The following is a 9,911-nucleotide window of genomic DNA, read 5'->3' as shown; positions in this document are numbered from 1 at the left end:
GTTTTTGCAGCTGGAGACAAAGCTACAGTAGGAAGAATTACAGCAGTGGAGTCATCATTCTGAACCTGTTTCTGTTCAAAACAATGAAACAGACTCCCATAAACAGCGAGACAATATTTTTAAAGTTCATTCTGATCCATTGCCCAATAAAGTAGCAGTTGTACATGCAGATGCAGAAACTCAGTCTGCACTTCCAAAGCCCATCATCAGACCTTGGGAACAACTTGTCCACAACAAGCACAAAACTGGTCTTGGATATGACAAGGACTTGTCCTTTCATATTCCTAACTACTCAAATCCCATTTAGTTTTAGAGTGTTGGATTCATTCATGACAGTTCACCTGCTCCTCATGACAGTTCACCTCCAGTTGTTCTAGATTTTGCTCCTCTTCCACAACAACAACAACAACAACAACAACAACAACAACAGATTATGAAATTCCAACACTGTGACCAAGTTGGCCATTTGAAAGATCACTATTTTGATCTTCATCCATGTAAGCATTGTCATAAAACCACCCATTCTTCACACAGATGCTTCAGAAACAAACGTCCTGCAAGAACAAAGATTCATCTTGGATGGATTGCTTCTTGGCAATGGGCATCAACAGCCAAGAAGATATTCCAAACACATGTCAGAACTTGTTCCAGAGTATTGAACAGTCTTGTAGTTGAGTTTTCTCCATCATCTCACCTTGTATCTGACAAGGGGGCAAATGATGGTCATCTACAAGCTTCAAAGCCACATCAAGCAAGTCTGAGCCACAACCTACCACACCAGTTTCAGAGTTGTAGCTAGAGACAAAGATACCCCTGAACATGCCTTCAGTTGGTAATCTGGGACACTTCCTCTAGCAGAAGACTTCAGCTTCTTGCCAGCTTCGGAAGAATTCCAAGAACAAAATTGAGAACACTTCCTCTAGCAGAAGACTCCAGCTTCTTGCCAGTTTTGGAAGAGTTTCAAGAATTGCATTAAGCATTCTAGAATTGTTGGTCATCCTTAAACCATCATAGGTTGAGACTTCCCTTTTCAGGTTGAAGTTCTCCCTTTTATGCGGGGTGAGACCTCCCTTTCATGGTTGAAGGTTTCCCTCTTCAAAACAATAGGAGCACTTCCTCTAGCAGAAGACTTCAGCTTCTTGCCAGTTTTGGAAGAGTTCCGGGAACTGCACTAAGCGTTCCAGTGTCATTGGTCATCCTTAAACCACCACCCTTTATACCAACATTTCAGAGAGCACATTCAGCCTAGTGCTGCCATGCAATTTTTCACATTTTGTATTACAGCTCTCTTCTTGGACTCATACATAACCCTTCAGATTAAGGGGGGGAATGTTGGACACCTAATCCTCAATGGGTTAATGTGGAAGCCGAATGGACAAAAGGAGTCCAAGAGACCTTGGGATGTGAAACCCAACAGTCACAACATGTACTATAAATGTAAATAATTTGTTAATAAAAAATGTACTCTCATGATTTATCCTTCAGATTATTCTTGATGCCCATGTGTGTTTAACAGAAATCAAGTGACAAGTGCAGGAATTACTAGACCAAGGAGTCATTAGGTCGATCACTTCACCATGTGGCTCACCGATTGTCTTAGTCCCAAAGAAAGACGACACATGGAGGATGTGTGTGGATTACTGCACGCTAAACAAAATCATACCAGAAGAATCGCTACCCCCTTCCACGCATTGAAGATTTATTAGATCAATTAAAGGGTGTCGTTTATTTCACAAAGTTGGATTTACGCATTGGCTACCACCAGGTCAGAATTGCGGAGCAGAACATGTGGAAAACCACCTTCAAGACTAAGCAGGGGCTGTTCGAATGGATGGTGATGCCATTCAGACTTTGCAATGCTCCAGCCACCTTTATGAGGGTTATGAATAACATATTTTAGCCTTTCATTGATGATTTTGTTCTTGTATATTTAGATGATATACTTGTCTTTAGTAAGAGTTGAGTTGATCATGTGTGTCATGTAAAGAAAGTGCTTGATGTGTTGAAAAAAAGAAAAACTCTTTGTAAAATTGTCAAAGTGTGAGTCTGGGGAAACCTCTTTGGGTTATCTAGGTCATATTGTTGGTCATGGTTAGTTAAAGATTGATCCCTCTAAAGTTGAAGCAATTGTAAATTGGCCTAAGCCTACTAGTGTAACCGAGGTCTGTAGCATTTTAGGTACAATCCAGTATTGGAGAAGATTTCTTGCTAATTTCTCTGTTATTACAGCACCTTTGAACACATTGACAAGTGTGAAGCAGGTCTTCCAATGGGGAAGAAGACAACAGAAGTCCTTCAAAACATTTAACGAAAAGATCAACACCACACCAGTCTTAGCCTTACTCGATCTCCAATGGTTATTTGAGATTGAAATCGATGCCAATGGTTATGCCATGGGAGTTGTACTGATGCAGCAAAAGAAGCCGATTTGTTACCATTTTGAGAAGTTTTCTCAAGCTATGATAAACTATCCCACTTATGACAAGGAGCTTTATGCCTTGGTGTAGAGTGTGAAAAAGTGGAAACACTACCTGATCGGCAAGGAGACCATCATCCATACAGATCATCAGCCCTTGTAGTACCTTTAGTCACAAACCAAGTTGCAACAATCTCATCATTTCAGGTGGATGGGCTTTCTTCAACAGTTTCATCTGGTAATAAAGTATAAGAAGGGTACTAACAATAAAGTGGTTGATATGTTATCTCGCCCTCCTATTTTTGCTTCTGTTATTTTGCATAATGCTTCATTATATTTTGAGATCTATGCTAAAAAATATGCTAAAGGTGATGACTTTAAGGAGATTTATGCAAAACTAACCCATGGTTCACAGGTGGAAAACTATCACTTGTAAGGGAAACTGTTGTATCACCTTGGTAAATTGTGTATTCCCACAGGGGAAAGATTACATGTAATTCGAGAGGCCCACACCTCTCTTGTGCCTGGATACTTTAGTGTTGAAAAGACTTTATGTCATTTACAAAGATTTTTTTTTTGGCCTCATATGAAAAATATTGTGACTCACTATGTAAATGTTGTGTGATGTGTTCTGTTTCAAAGCCCTCTAATAAAAAACTTGGGCTCTACACACAACTCCCTATTCCGAGTCGTCCATGGGAAAGTGTGTCAATGGACATTGTAGGAGGTTTGCCTTTGTCTAGGAAGAGTCAAGACTATTTTTATGTTTTCGTTGACCTTTTTAGCAAGATGTGTATCCTTATGCCTTGTAAAAAGCAGATTACTGCAAAGCAGACTGCTTCTCTTTTCTTTCAGCATGTTTGGGTCCACTTTGGGTTACCCACATTGATTGTGTCAAATTAGGACTCTCGCTTTGTTGGATAGTTTTGGACCAGCTTGTGGAGGATGATGGATGCCAAATTGAAAAGAAGCATGACATTTCATCCACAGACCGACGGACAGACAGAGGTTGTTAACCGTACTGTAGTACACTTGTTACGAGGATATTGTGGGAAACATCCCAAGTTGTGGGATGAGCATCTCCCCTATGTACAACATTCCTACAACTGAGAAGTGCATTCATCTACGCAACATTCACCATTTGAGACCTGTTTTGGTTACCTACCAAAGGACCCATTTGATATGGTCTTTGGAAGGGAAGATGGTTCTAGTGGAAGTAGTGACAGGGATAAAGCTCAGTAGTTCATTCAACGAATCCAATTGATTCACCAAGCAGTGCAAGAGTAGTTGGAAAAAAGTCAAGCCCGTTATAAGGCTCGACATGATAAGAACTGAGTCGACCATCAATTCCAAGTCGACGACAAAGTGTGGTTCCACATCAACAAAGACGGGATGAAGGGAGAAGGAAAGAAGTTGCGACCAATCCGGTATGGACAATTCACTATTTTGGAGAAGATTGGGAACAATGCCTTTCATCTTGATTTGCTGATATATACGCAGATGCACTCAGTAGTGAATGTGAAGAACCTAAAGATGTATGAACCACCTTTGATCATGGACACTGATGAGGTGGGCATAGTTCCTATAGTTGATGATTTTGCACCAGAATATCTCGATGAGTTGCCTGAAGACATCATTCTCAACTGAAGAACCACGACTTCTCAGAGAGGAGATGTGGAATATCTTCGAGTTGGTTGCAAGGGGATGCACCCCAGCAAGGCTAGATGGTTGGAGAAAGAGAAAGTGAGGGAACAATTCCCTCACTTGCCAATTGACTAATGAAATCTTTTGGCAGTCCAAAAGCTCCTCAATGGGGAGGATTGATCCAGGTGGATCATCAGATACAATGGCATGGAAAAACTCAGAAATCAAAATGCTCAGAACAAATTCAACTCAGGACCAAAGCGTAGATCTCTTCGTCCTGATTCCAACGGCATGAATGGCACTTCAATCCGAGTTCGGATGATGAAGTTATCTCAAAACTAAGGTTGCTTTGCTCCTTAAAGAAATGAGGATTTTTTCCTTTAAAAATGGGTTTTAAGCCTTAAAAGGCAAAATTACAGTCGGAGGATCTAGAGAGGCAGACTTATGGAGGCGCAGCAGAACCCCCGATTAGCGATTGCCGAAATATCGGGTCGAAGGAAGGCCATATATGCATGTTGGCAATATCGGAGCAGGCAAGGGCTGACTCCCGATGTGATTGGTGATATAAAGCGATCGGCGATAAAGCGATCGACGGGATCGTTATTGGCGATTAGACACTGGGACACCGGGCCGTTATGTGAGTGGGATGCCGATGCGATTGGCCGAAGCTGATATCAGTGATCGGCGGTTGGTAATCCCTAATTACAGGACTGTTGCACTCTCGATATGCCGATTACAATTTTAGGCTCAAACCTGATAAGGATATAGGCCCGATTTAATAAATTTGGAATCCGGGTAAACGGTTTTTCGTCAGAGTTTAGTGTTTTTCGGGGATTTTGGTATTATCACTCTAAACAATAAAGATGCAATTTTTAAGGGTCAGTTGTGCCCACCGATCCCTTTACTCCATCAGCTTCTATTCTAAACTAGGTAAGCCCCAATTTAAGTGGCCTTTGTCATGAAGAAGGCACTATAAAGCCCGATAGTTGGAAAGAGCATTGGAAGAGAATTTTCAGCCCGCTGTTTGTGGTAGGAGAGTTTTGAGGTGGCCGATGGTGCACTTCGTTTGTTTTGGACAAGTTTTACATGTTTTTAGCCCCTCTCATTGCCACAGATGCATTGGTGCTGCTCACTTCTCCATCTGAGGTCTCCATTTCACAACCATTTGAAAGAATGGAGGTATAAGCCTCTTTTTATGCAACTGATGATTGTAGTTCTCTTCTTTTCATGCCATTTAATATAAAGGCCTCACCATTGTTCGAGCAGGGCCTGAAGACGTAGTCCGAGTTGGATGAACTCCGTTATTAAGCCTTGGTGTCTTCTTTTTGTGCCTTTATGTTTTCTTCCTCTTTCTATTGTGCACTTTAAATTTCAGTGTTAAGCTGCAATTTTACATGTGATTCTTTTCATACATCTATAAGTGAAAGTATCGTGGATCACTGTCTCCCATAATATTTATTACCTTGAAGTCAGCATAATTTTTTTCTCTTGGTATGTTGACCTGTACATCCTCCAAAATTCCAACTAGGAGGATACAATACTAATTTTCCATGCATAACTGAATCAAAGAGAATGCCAACTTAGGTCTTCCCAAGGCTTCCTAGGTTTTTCTGGGTAGCTAAACTCAAGTCTAGCATTGTATCCTTGATCTCAAATCTTGCAATTTGGGCATAAATATAAAATTATCTCTCTTTCCTTTTCTTGTGCCTACAGACCCATTTAGAGTTTCTTTTCAGTAAATTGGCGAAAATGAGTCCTTCCTTGGCCACCCCATCTTTGACAGCAACTTTTATATTTTCCTGCAATTGTCCAATCATTTACTCATCATTCATAATCTGAAGAAAAACCTGAACCATTCTGCTATAGGTTGGGAATTAAGTTGCAATAGGTTCAGGCTTCTGGCCTTTGAAGGTTCTGGTTGTTCTCCTTGGAGCTCAATAGTTAGGGTCAATTTTTTAATAATCTTCGTGGCCTCTTTGTAATACTGCTTCTACTAGCTAGAATCATATGAGTGCTTTGGTGAAATCGACGTTATGATTCTTGGTTGTTCAGTGGCTCCAAAGTCAACTCTAGTCTTCTTCCCTCCCTGGGTGACTATATTAATTTTTGAAAGGGGATTTGTCTCGGGTTCCCTTGGTTCAGCATTAATTATATTTTCTCCCTGTTGGCAGTTTTTCTCTTCTCATCTAGCAATTAGCTTTGGACAATGTTATGTTGCATGTGTGTTGACCATGCACTGAGAGCACTAGGGCCTTCAGGACAGTGGACATTCTATTGCAACATGTCAATCTTGTCACAATTGTAACAATGTATTAGACCTTTGCCTCTTGTTCTTCCCCCTCTTATTCCTCCATCTCCTCATCCTTAAGGAGCTTCATTGATCCTGTAAGTAGAACGATCTAGATAGTTAGCTAGGGCATCTAGTGCCCTACACTAATCAGTGTGGTGAGTGGGTGAACCACATAACTCACAGAAAACTGTAGAAATTAGGTTGTAGATTTGAAACTTCTCATGAAGTTTTAATCAAAATCACAAGACATAGACCTACTCTACTTCTCTGTAGACATTAATTCATAATTTAAAACAAAAATCTCATATATGCAAGAAGAAATAAAACACATGCAACAAGTATTTTTATCTGGGGAAAGTAATTTGCTAAAAAACCCAATGTGTGCTTGTAGTAATCAAATGAATAGATATGTATTACTATTTCTTCACTCAACTGAGCACACCTTGTAAGTGCATAACCTATCTCTCTGCTCACTAAATGCATCAAACCCAGACATAGTCAAATTATGCCTCTACTTGAGCTCCTATTTCTGTGCATTGTTCCTTGAGGAATTAGGACACTATTATTTAGGAAATTCTTGAAATTGAATTACGCAATTCCTTTGGCTAATCATCTGACTGCATGCAAGACCTATATACTTAAGACTAGTCTACAATGAATGTTAAACAGCCTCAAAATCTCCAACTCAACTGGGTAACTTGAATTCTCTGCATGCACTAGCTATTTTGGGTTGATTCATCAGTTAACTGGATGATCATTTAGTTTGATCTAAGTCCCACTGCTTAGCTTGACCCTCCACTAGTTGCTTTGATACTTGGAACTAGTTTAATTGAAAACAACATTAGATAATTGACCTTGATTGCTACAAATTAGTAATCACACATGCTTAACTAAACTCTAACTCCTCCAACTTGAATTTACTAATTAAAATGGGTGACACAAGCCATGTCACACAAGTTAACATCATCCAAGTTGTCTGATGATGTGGAAATTCAAATTTTCTCAATTTAATCAATGAAAAATCAAATTGAGAATTTCTTACTGCATTTTTTAATAAAAACATTGTTTGGGACATTAGAATACTTTTGTAAAATTGGACAAAGGCGAGGGAGATGCCAATAGGTCCTGCAGATTTCATAATATTTGGTTGGAGTTGCACCATGCTAGTTAGGAAAGGTGTGGAACATGTGTTCCCTATATATAACCCTTGTGTACCAACCTGCGCAACTTCGACGATGGGTAAATATGTGGATGACCCCACTGATACAAAGGGAGTTCTCGAGCCTCTCAGTCTTGGGAACTCTGTGGCATGGTGTCCCTCGATATGGTAGTTGGTACACCATATGTGCATTCATGACAGTCACACCGGATGCATGTCCCTTAGCTTCTCTATTAGATCAAAAATTTGATGCTACAATCCTATGAGAGTGGGGTCGTGGGAGACCATTCCTCCCCAATTTTCATGTGGGTATCTTGCCATGCCTTGAATTCAGGTTTCCTATTCTAGGGCATCCTGCAAAGTATTAATCTTCTATTGAGTTAGCGACATGCAGGTAAGTTCCAATGGTGCTTATATAAATAAAATCTCGTTGATGGTTGGGGTCGATAAGGTATCTTAGCTTTCCAATGACATGCTTAAATATTTTCATCATATCCCAAGTAGTTTCTCCTTCCTCTTCTTAATTTCCCATAGTTCTAATAGCCCTTGCTGGTTAGTCTAGGGGAGTTTGAACTCTTGAAAAAACTCCCTCTGGACTTCATCTATCATTGGATTCTATTGTTATGCAAACCACTTGATAAACCATCTTAGTGCCCTGTCTCAAAGAGTGGTATGAAATTCAATAAGCTTTGTAGCATATGGATTTTTTCTAACTCTCCAGATGGCCTCTAACAGGTACCAATGTAGTTCGACATCTTCATTCCCTTTCCCAAAAAATTTAGGATATCTAGCAAAGGATCCAACCATGTTACCAACCATACACGGTTGAACTGGAAGAACAAGTACGAGTCCTTGTGAACCTGACTGTGAAGATACTTAAGGACGCAAATGACAATTACTATTTCTACCACTAGAAGGACCTTCCTGTTAGGTAGTGTGTACATTATGGACCTTTATAACTTTAACTAGCTTAGATAAAAGTTGACCATGGTTGTGATAAAGGAATAGGGGAAGGTTAGGGGAGGTAATACCTGAGCTATTGGGAAATGAATCACTACTCATGGAGACACATCATTCTTGGAAAGAAATCTTCTAATAGTGAAGTGCATGTAATCGTCCAGTCCTTCCTCAGAACTTGTAGGGCCCAATCCATCTGGCATTCCCATCTTTGCTGGTGGAGAAAAATATCTATGGCTTCTCTGAACCTCTGTCATTGTGGCAGTCTCGACCTCTCCTATTGGGCTAGGTTTCACTCTAGCATCATCCCCATCACTCTGTAGCTTCAGCTTAATTCCTTCTCCTTCTTGTACCTCTGGACTGCTTAACCCCACTCCTACTTGGTGTAGCTCCTTTTTCCATCTATAGATATCCTACAAAGATTTCTCCCACCATTCTTCATATATGTGTGCTCTCCTTTTTTCTATAAGATCTCTAGCCTTCCCGAAGTCATCCACATCCATCTCTCCAATATTTTCATAGCTCCTGGACATGTAGCATTGCTCCCCTTAGGCCCTTCCCCTAGTACTGGGGCTTTAAAATGTCATGGATGGGCCCCCAGAACACCAATAAGTTCTTTTCTACCATTGAAATTTTAATCCACAATGGGATTTCCTTCAGTAGTCTCCCTCATAGCCCTGACTTGAATACATCCTTAGCCTTAAAAAAGGTTTGATGGCCCTTTTAACACCCTCCTCCCACATCCACCAAAGTAACCATGCCAATTGGGATAAACATGAGACGAGAGGCCACTATGATCAAATTCGACCTCCTAGGTGACCTTAAGGAAGTGGAATTGACCAAACATCACACACAGTCATCCAACATAATCAAAAAACCCTTAGGAGACAAGTCAGCCACTCAGACAACCTGTCCCTGGGTCCCACTGTTGTTTTGGACGTCTTAGGTCATAGTCGCTCTCAACCTATGGGAAAGGGAACAGCCAGAGACCTAAAGTTTCTATCATAGGCCTGCCTGCTAGTGATTTTGGACTAAATTTTCCAGTTTTGTGCCAGCAACCCCTGGATTTAAGCCACTTTTTCAGGCCCATAGCCCAGGCCACTGCCCAAAATGGAATGAAATCTCATAATCAAGTAAAGTATAGGGAAACAGTGATGCAAAATAAATAAGCTTAACAAGACCTTAACCAGAGCCCTACTAGCCATGACAAGTACTTCGTCAAACATATCATGGACATGTAACCTACATGTGTAAACAACGGAATTAAGTGTAGGGATCTCATACTTATCTAAGAATCACTATGTACCATTGTTCCCTCATGCCATTTTCTGCATTATCCACCATTAGGTCATATACACATTATCCATTCATATACAATTAGAAACTTGCTGAGAGCCATACATAGTTGTTGTCATAAAATGTCCATATCACCAACATAATAGGAA

The sequence above is a fragment of the Pinus tabuliformis genome, chromosome 8, assembly GCF_031772625.1.
Source record: "Pinus tabuliformis cultivar Carrire ecotype Pingquan chromosome 8, CPIR1, whole genome shotgun sequence".
Lineage (NCBI taxonomy): Eukaryota > Viridiplantae > Streptophyta > Pinopsida > Pinales > Pinaceae > Pinus > Pinus tabuliformis.
Note: the sequence above shows the minus strand (reverse complement) of the source record.